Below are 10,318 nucleotides of genomic sequence, written 5' to 3' on the forward strand. Positions count from 1 at the left end.
ATGTAGTCATCAGTGTCAAATGCAGCAGAAAGCTGCATGTTAAGCATGAGGAATAAGACCATTTTGGTATAGGTAGCTATAAAGAGATCACTTTTAGTTGAGTGATAATGCCAGAATTCAGATTGTAAGTGGTTAATGTAAGGTCTTTATGTAAAACCTTAATATGGAATGATTATGAAAGATCTTTGATGAAAGACATGCAATGTATTATAGTTAACATAAAATAATATTGCACTGCTGTTCAGTTTGTATTAGAATAACTTGTAAATTATCCAACTTAAAAAACTTGGAATTCTGACTAGAGAGATATGTAGAATTTTATCATATATGCTTTTTATCTTGTCATGTATGCATTTTCATTTATGTAAGTAAGTAAAAAGTTTATATGACTCAAATCTATTGATTTGGGGAAGTATCCTAGAGTTCAATTGACTCCTTCCTTCCACTTCTCCTAATCTCTCTCCCCCTTTACCCACCCCACACGTATGCATTGACTTCTCTCAACTCAATAACATGGAATCTTTAAGCAATGGATAACTGCATGTTTGGCAGACTGAATCCAAGTGAATAAATAAACAACTATGCCAAGAAAGATATATACTAAGTATTATCATGTACTTAGCTCAACACAAAAGTGAAAATCCATCAGAAATGACTTTTATAAACAGAGAGGTCTTCATAGTAATCCTAAAGTTTCAGGTCATATCACTGAACCTTACTATCTTTGTGACCTGGGGCAAGTCAATGTGCTCCAGGTGCTTTATATGTGAAATGAAAAGGTTAGAACAGATGCCCCTTGATGTCCTGTCCAGCTCTCCATATAAAATCGATTGATTATGAGACAAACATTGCTGTAAATAAAATGGAATCTTATCTATTAGATCCAATTCGACCGATCCTGACAAGTCTTCAATCTCAACCAACGAGGGAGAGACAACCATGGGATAGTTAGGAATTACAGTGTATAGAAGGCCAAACCTGGAGTTAGGAAGACCTGAGTTCAAATCTGTCCTTGGATATTTACTACGTGACCTCGGGCAGGTCATTTAACCTTTGTTTGCCTCAGTTTCCTCACCTATAAAACCTGGATAGTAATAGCACCTACTTCACAGAATTGATATGACTCAAGTGAATTAATAATTGGAAAGCATTTAGCTGAGTGCCTATAGGGGTGGGGAACCTGTGGCTTGGAGGCCATGTGTGGCCTTCTAGGTCCTTGAGTGTGACCTTTTAAGTCCAAGTTGTATAGAACAAATTCTTTTATTAATGGGATTTGTTCTGTGAAGTTTGGATTCAGTCAAAGTGCCTCATTTAAGTTACTAAAGGGCCACATGTGGCCTCGAGGCCACAGGTTCCCCACCTGTGCAAGCACATAGTGAATGCTATATAAATATAGCTATTATCATTAAATTATAATAATAATTGTATCTGTGATTTCCTATGACCAAGGAAAAGGCCACCATCTGCAGCTCTGCCCACTGGCAAGAGAATGTGAAAAAAATTAAGAAGACAACTTATGAATCTTTCTATTATTTTCAGTTTAGTTAGGTTGCGGCTTTTTTTCCTTCTTACTATAATCTCTGAGGGCCCATTAAACCCCACTAAAAGTTGGAGATAAAATCATACTCTGTGCAATACAACTCTATGCTAGATGTGAGAGTTAGTGGTGGTGACAAAGGTTTTCAAGGGAAAAGAAAAATTGAACCAAGGAGGACCAATACTGTTAATAAGTGAATGCAAACTTCTTAATCCTGTCACACAGCTCACTGATGCCAATTTTTTATAAAACCTTTTCTTCTGTCTGGAAGTTAGTATAAAGGGCAAGTTGTTATACCCCCATTTCAAATAGGTAGAAGGTAATGAGAGGTCAATTGTCAATTCAACAATAAACACGGACATTTTATCTACTATATGTAGATGCTATAAAGACAAAAGAAAATGCCTGCTAATAAATAACTTACAATTCTACATTTCTTAAAGCCTTGCCAAAGATAGATAAATATGCAGGATTCTAGCATATTTATGGAGATTACCAAGTCAGTAATGCTGAGGATGTAATTTTTACATGTGTGTGTGTTACAAACGTGGCTGAAATGTCAAGTGCCTGATTTAAATGATTTTCAGTGGCTTCCTTTTACAATATTCTCATAATGATCAATTTCTTTGGCTTCTTTGGCAATGAGTACATCCATGGCTAGAGTAGTAATTAGTAGTGATTAGAGTAGTAAAATTTTCTAGATTAATAACAGCTCTTCACAAAATATATTTTTCATCTCCTTAATGACTCTTCCCAGTGTATTATCAGTAAGTAAAACCAAATGATTTTAGAGATGTTTATAACATGAAACTTAGAAGGAAATTTTAAGAAGTTTTGATTAATTAAAGTAATTATACAACGTAAATCCCTGTTTACTTTTCATTGATAATATAAACTAAGAATAATTAGCTTCATATAGTCATTCAAGGTTTATAAAATACCTTCAATATATTATCTCATTAGAGCTTCACAATCCAGTGACATAGGTGTTCTTATTGGCCTCATTTTATAGATATAGAAACTGAGAGGTTAATCTCTCCTTCTTTAATGTTCATTCAATCTGTATTTATATTTATAACCAAATTAAGTCTCTGTTAGCTGTAATCTATCAAGACACAGGCCTCCAATCCCTTTCTTTCCTTGGTAAGTTCAGTACCTAGTTCCTAGTCTTTCTCTCTTAATCTTGCCCAAAGACTAGGAATTCACTGTGTGTGTGTGTGTGTGTGTGTGTGTGTGTGTGTATACATATATATATATGTATATATATGTATATACACACACACATATGTACACACATATAGATAGATAGATACAGATATATCTATATATCTCTCTCTATATATATACATATTAATGCTCCCAGAAACACCTTAAATTCTCACTTCCTCAAATTATTCATTTCCAATGATCTATTCCTCCACTCCATCTCACATATACTAAGATAAAGTCATAATTCAATCTTGTCCATCAACATCAAGTGTTCCACTTTGATGTTCATGAAAATTCTGGAATGCCTTCATCTGATAATATTTCATCATTCCATCTTTCCTTCTTCCTTATGACCTATAAAACTGTTCTTCATCCTCATTGTGACCTCCAATCCTTTCATCCTTCACTTTCCTCCCCATTTTCAAGTCATGACTCTTATAAAGGCTTTACTTTCCTCCCTTCCCCATTTGATCCCTTTGTGACTTATTTAAGCTTGACGTCATCCTCTGTACTTGGTTACCTTGCTCCTGTATTTTATTTCTGATATCTGATCATGCCTTGAGAAGTCCCAGCCTTGGATTACTCCCTCTGTTTATTCCCTTCACTCCTATTAACATGATAATAAACAGAGTTAGAGAAGGACAACAAAGCATATTTCTAGCAGCTCTTATTGTAGAAAGGCTATCCTTTAGACTTTCCAAACAAGTTCACTATTCTACTAACCACAGTGTTTTTTTCCAAAACTTTTCAGGACTCCTTAACCCTCCTGTAGTACTCTCACTGCTGAGAACTTTGACTCATACTTCAATGAAAAAGTTGAGGCCAATTTCTGAGAATTCCTCTTCTACCCTTCTCATGTCATCACTCAAAATATCTTCACCCACTATATCCACTGTTTCACATGTTCCTTTGATACTATTCCATCCATCCCGTCTCCCACAGATTGCCCCATCTATCATTTCACTCTCAGTAATTATCAATTCTTCCCCATCTACTGACTGTAACTTTGTCGCTGACAAACACTTCCATATCTCCCAACCTTAAATAAAACTTCCATTGATCTATTCATCTTTATTAGCCATTGTTCTGTATCTCTTTTCCTTGTTATTGCTAAATTCCTTAAGCAAACCAAATACAATTGGTTTCCCTTTCTCTCCTGTCACTGCCTTCTAAATTCTCAGCTGTCTGGGTTTGACCTCATCAGTTCACTGAAACTGCTTTTTCCAAAGTTACCAAAATCTTTTGACTGACAAATCTAAAGTCCTTTTCTCAAATCTTCATACTTTCTGACCTTTCTGCAGACTTTGGCATTGTAGATCACCCTCTTCTCCAAGATTTCTTCTCACTAGCATTCCTGACATTACTCTTTCCTGGGTCTCTTCCACTTGTCTGAGCTTTCTTCAGTCTTCTCTCCTGGATATTCCATCCAAGCCGTTCTTCCTAAAGTTAAGTGTCCCTCAAGTATCTGATACAGGCCCTCTTTTTTTTTTTCTCCTTCAACATTGTCCAGCTTGGTTATCTCATCAGCTTCCAAGGATTCAATTATCATCTCTATAAAGATATCACTGGATCTATCCATCTCTGTTCTTTTCCCTGATCTCCAGACTCATATATCCAACTGCATATTGGGCATATCAAACTGGATATCACATAGCCATCTTAAATTCAACATATTCTCAACTTAACTCATTATATTTCCTTCAAATATCTCCTCTCTCCCCAATGTCCTTATTACTGTTGAGGGCACAATGAAAATCCCAGGCACTGAAGTTTGCAATCTAAATTTCAGTCTCGTTTCTTCATTTTCATTACACATATCAAATCTTTGGCCAAGTCTTGCAATTTATATCTTTATAACATTTCCTATATAAATCACCTCCTCTTCAAGAGGCCAGTGACATAGTAGATAGAACACTGGGCCTGGAGTCAGGAAGACTTGAGTTGAAATTTTAATTCAGATATTAAATAGCTATTTGTCCTTGAGAAATTATTGTTTGCTTCAGTTACCTCAACTGTAAAAGGAAATGATAATAGCACCTGCCTTGAAGAGTTGTTTTGAAGATCAAATGAGATCATATCTGTAAAAGTGCTTAGAATAGTGCCTGGCACATAATAGAACAATATATAAATGCTTATTCCTTTCCCTCTCCACTTATATAACCAAATGACCTGCTGGAGGGCCTCAACAATTCATGTCTAGACTATGGAAATAGCCTTCTAGTTGATCTTCTTGTCTCAAGTACCTCCCCACTTTAGTCCATCTTCTAGTCAGGTGGCAAAATGATCCTCCTAAAGTATAGGAATAATCATGTCACTCCTATACACACAAAAACACTCCATAAATTCTAGTGGCTCCCAATTACTTACAGTATTAAATATACAATCCAATGTTTGGCATTTAAAGTTCTTCATAACTTTACCCCTTCCTATCTTTCTATTCTTATATTTTACTTCCCTTGACATATCATATAATCAAGTGACAACAACCTCCTTACTATTTCTATTATAGGACATTCCGTTGAACAAGTCTATGTCTTTTACTTGGTGCTTTCTCATTCCCTGGCTTCCTGTAAATCTCAGCTCAAGTGTCATCTTTCCTAGTTTCCCTCAATGATAGCTCCTTCTCACTGAGATTACCTCACTCAAATTTGCCTAGCGTATGTCTTCTAGGTACATAGTCATCCACATTTTTTCTCCCATATCCAAAAGTGAGCTCCTCAAGGACAGGATTTCTTTTTTCTTTGTATCATCAGTGCTCAACCCAATTTCTGTCACATAGTAAGTGTTTGATAAAAACATGTTGACTTGATTTGACTTCTGTGACTTTCCCTGTATCTACAGTATCATTTTAACTCAGGTCTTACTGACTATATGTTCAACACTCCCTCATATTAATCAAATTTCATTGAGGTATTTTGTTTTTATCTCTTTAGAGCTACCTCCTTAGGATAGAGCCAAGATGGCATTTTACTAAGTCTGCACAAACTATCCCACTGTATCTACTACCTGTCCCTAGAAACCAGAACATATTTCAACTTTGTATATCATCCAGCTATCTGCCTTTTCACCCAAGGCATTCTGCCATTTGTTTCCATAACAAGCACACTTACATCTGCTCTTTCTATCCCCCCCAATGGTATTTTATTTTTTTCCAATTTGATGTAAAGATAGTTTGCAACATTTATTTTTAAAAGATTTCAAGTTCTCAAATTGTCTTTCTTTCTTCCTCCCCTTCCCTCATATCTCCCCAAGAAAGCAAGCAATCTGATATAGGCTATATGTGTACAATCATATTAAAAATATTTTCACAATAGCCATGTTGTGAAAAAAGATTCAGAACAAAAAGGAAAAAACCATGAGAAAGAAAAACAACAACAATGACAACAAAGAAAATAGTATGCTTTGATCTGCATTCAGACTCCATAGTTCTTTCTCTGGATGTTGATAGCATTTTCTATCATGAGTCTTTTGGAATTGCAAATCTACTATGCACAACATGCTATTACTTTCAAATATAGCAAAAAAATTATCATGAATATTTCTTTCTTTTTCTTTTTTTCTTCCCTTCCCTCACCATAGAGACAGCTACCATTAGACACAAATACACATTCACACACAAACACATACACATACATGTAAAATTATTCTATACATGCTTTCTTTTATTATTTCTGTCTCTGAATGCAAATAGCATCTTTCTTCATATGTCCTTTATAGTTAATTTGGATATTTATAATAGACTCATTTTTACTTACAATATAAATTACTTAGAGCACTTAAATGTTTCTTTTTTTGTTTGTTTTTAAGTAGATATTATTTTATCTTTTTTTCCAATTACATGTAAAGATAATTTTCAACATTCATTCTTTATAAGATGTTGAGTTCCAAATTTTTCTCCCTCCCATCTCCCTTCTCCAACATAAACTGATCTAGGTTATACACGTACAATCATGTTAAAGATAGTTCCACATTCATCATATTGTGAAAGAAGAAACAGAAAAAAGGGGGAAATCCACAAAAATGTAAGCATTTAGAGATATAAAATTTCCCCTATGAACTACTTTAGCTGCCTCCCATAAGTTTTGGTATGTTGTCTCATTATTGTTATTCTCTTTGATGAAATTATTGATAGTTTCTCTGATTTATTGTTTGACCCACTCATTCTTTAGTATTATTTAGTTTCTGATTAATTTTTAATCTATCTTTCCATGTTTCTTTATTACACATAATTTTATTGCATCATGATCTGAAAATGATGTGTTTAATATTTCTGCCTTTCTGCACTGAACTGTGATGTTTTTATACCCTAATACCTAGTCAATTTTTGTGCAGATATCATGAACTGGTGAGAAAAAGGCATATTATTTTCTATCCCCTTTCAATTTTCTCCAAAGGTCTGTCATATCTAACTTTTCTAAAATTCTATTTGCCTCCCTAACTCATTTCTTGTTTATTTTATGGTTAGATTAATTTAGTTTTGAGGGTAGGGAGGTTGAGATTCCCCACTAGTATAGTTTTACTCTCTCTGTAACTCACTTAAGTTCTCTCCTAAGAATCTGGATACTATACCACTTGGTGCATATATGTTTAGTATTGATATTACTTCAGTTTATGGTATCTTTTAGCAGTAGTTTCCTTCCTTATCTCTTTTAATTACATCTAGTTTTCCTTTTACTTTGTCTGAGATCAGGATTGCTATCCCTGTTTTTCTTTTTTTTAACTTCAGGTGAACCATAGTATATTCTACTCCAACCTTTTACTTTTCCTCTATATGCATCTCTCTGCTTCATATGTGTTTCTTGTAAACAACATATTGGAAGATTATGTTTTTTAATCCACTCTGCTAGCCACTTCCATTTTATGGGAGAGTTCATCAAATTCACAGTTATGATTACTAACTCTGTCTTTTCTCCATCCTATTTCTCTCCCTGTTTATACTTTTATCTCTCCTTTCAACTCTTACCCTCCTCACCAGTGTTTTGCTTCTGAACCTGACCTCCCTTACTCTGCCCTCCCTTCTATTATCCTGCTCCTTTTTTCCCTTTTCTCCTCCCACTTCCCCATGGAGTAAGAGGTATTTCTGTACACAACTGAATGTGTAAGTTATTCCCTTTTGAGATAAACTCAATGAGAGTAAGTTTCAAACCCCCCCCTTTCTTTCCCTTGACTGTAATAGGTTTTTTGTGCTACTTTATGTGATATAACTTATTCTGCCTCCCCCTTTCCTCTTCTCCCAGTTCAATTATTTTTTACCCCTTAATAAATTTTATATCATTCACATAAAAATCAACTTATACCCACACCCTTTTTCTATATATACCCTTCTAACTGCCCTATTAAAGATACAATTCTCAAGAGTTACAAGTGTCATCTCCCCATGTGTAAACAGTTTAATCTTATTGAATTACATGTTTTTTTTTCTTTCATGTTTTCCTTTTTATGCTTCTCTTGTGTCTTGTATTTGAAAATCAAAACTTCTGTTCAGCTCTGTTTTTTTTTCATCAAGAATGATTGAAAGTCCCCTATTTCACTGAATGGCCATCTTTTCACCTGAAAGATTATGATTAATATTACTTGGTAGTTGATTCTCAGTTGTAATGCAAGCTCCTTTGCCTTCTGGAATATCATATTCCAAGCCCTCTGATCCTTTAGGGTAGTCAATTCTAAGTCTTGTGTTATCCTGACTGTGGCTCCACATTTAAATTATTTCTTTCTGGCTGCTTTCAGTATTTTCTCCCTGACCTGATCATTCTAGAATTTAGCTATAATATTCTTTGGGTTTTTTCATTTTGGGATTTCTTTCAGGAGGTGGTGGGTGGATTCCTTCAATGATTATCTTACCCTCTGGTTCTAGAATTTCAGGGCAATTTTTCTTCATAATTTCTTGAAAGGTGCTGTCCAGACTCTTTTTTGGATCATGACTTTCAGGTAGTCCAATAATTCTTAAATTATCTCACCTTGATCTATGTTCTAGGTGAATTGTTTTTTTTTTTCATTTTCTTCTATTATTTTTCATTCTTATGATTTTGTTTGGCTGATTCTTGATGTCTCTTAGATTCATTACCTTCCACTTGCCCAATTCTAATTTTTAAGGAATTATTTTCTTCAGTTAGTGTTTGTACTTCCCTTTCCATTTGGCCAATTCTACTCTTCAAGGAGTTGTTTTCTTCAGTGGATTTTTTTTTCCATTTGGACAATTGTATTTTTTTAAAGAATTGTTTTCTTCAGTAAATTTTTGTCCTTTCTCTTCCAAGCTGTTGACCCTTTCTTGCATACCTCTTATTTCTTTTCACAATTTTTATTTTGCCTCTCTTATTTGACTTTTAGAATTCTTCTTGAACTCTTCCAAAAAGGCTTTTTGGACTTGAGACCAATTCATATTCCACTTAAAGGTTTCCGATGTAGATATATTGACAATGTTGTCCTCTTCTGAGTTTGTGTTTTGATCTTCCCTGTCACTAGAATAACTTTCTAAGGTCAATGTTCATTTTTGTTTCTTGCTGTTTTTATTTTTCCTATTCATGGCTTTTAAAGTTAAGCTCTGCTCTTGCAGCACAAGGGGCAATGCCCCAAGCTTCTTGTGCTGGGGGTTAGGGGCCTGGTCACTGGCTTTGTGCACTGAGGACCCAGTTACTGGAGGCTTGCTTACTGTGCGAGGGTAGCCCAGCCTACTTGCCCCTCTTGTTGTCTGGCTTCTAGGGCTAGCAACTTGCCTTCTGCTGTGGGCCTAGAGGCCTGACAGCTGGCCTGCTATTCCACTGGCCTGCTTAGCCAGGATCACAGGGCCTCAGTTGCATGTCTGTGCTGTGACTATGACCTGCTGTTGGCTTATACTGACCCCTTTTACCCAAGTGAGATAGACATTTCCTGAAGTCCTTCTAAGTTTCCTTAAGTTAGAAAATTATTTCCCTCCAACTTTCTGTAGGTTCTGTCACTTCAGAATCCATTTAAAGGCTTGATTTAACGTTGTTTCTGAGGGAAACAGGGGAGACTTCATGGAACTTCCTGTCATCTCTCCACCATCTTGGCTCCCAATCTGCACATTCTCCAACTCCTCTCTATACCCTTGATTTTGACATAATGATTATATCAACATTAGGATTCCTTTTAGTTAATGGAAAAGGACCTACAAATGCAAAAATATTTATAATAGCTCTTTTTGTGGTTGCAAAGAATTGGAAATTGAAGGGAATTGGGGAATGGCTGAAAAAGTTCTAGCATATAATGTGGTATATAGATATAATGAAATACTATTGTCCTGTAAGAAATGATGAGAAAATGGATTACAGAAGAACCTGGAAATATTTAAATGAACTGATGGTGAGTGAAGTGAGCAGAACCAGGAGAACATTGCACACAGTAACAGCAACATTATGCATTGACTAACTTTGATAGACTTAGCTCTTTTCAGCAATACAATGAACTAAGACAATTCCAAAAGACTCATGATGGAAGGTGCCATCCACATCCAAAGAAAGAGTTGTGAAGTCTGAGTACAGATTAAGGCATTGTATTTCTCTCTCTCTCTCTCTCTCTCTCTCTCTCTCTCTCTCTCTCTCTCTCTCTCTCTCT

The sequence above is a fragment of the Vombatus ursinus genome, unplaced genomic scaffold (assembly GCF_900497805.2).
Source record: "Vombatus ursinus unplaced genomic scaffold, bare-nosed wombat genome assembly UNPS02011613.1, whole genome shotgun sequence".
NCBI lineage: Eukaryota > Metazoa > Chordata > Mammalia > Diprotodontia > Vombatidae > Vombatus > Vombatus ursinus.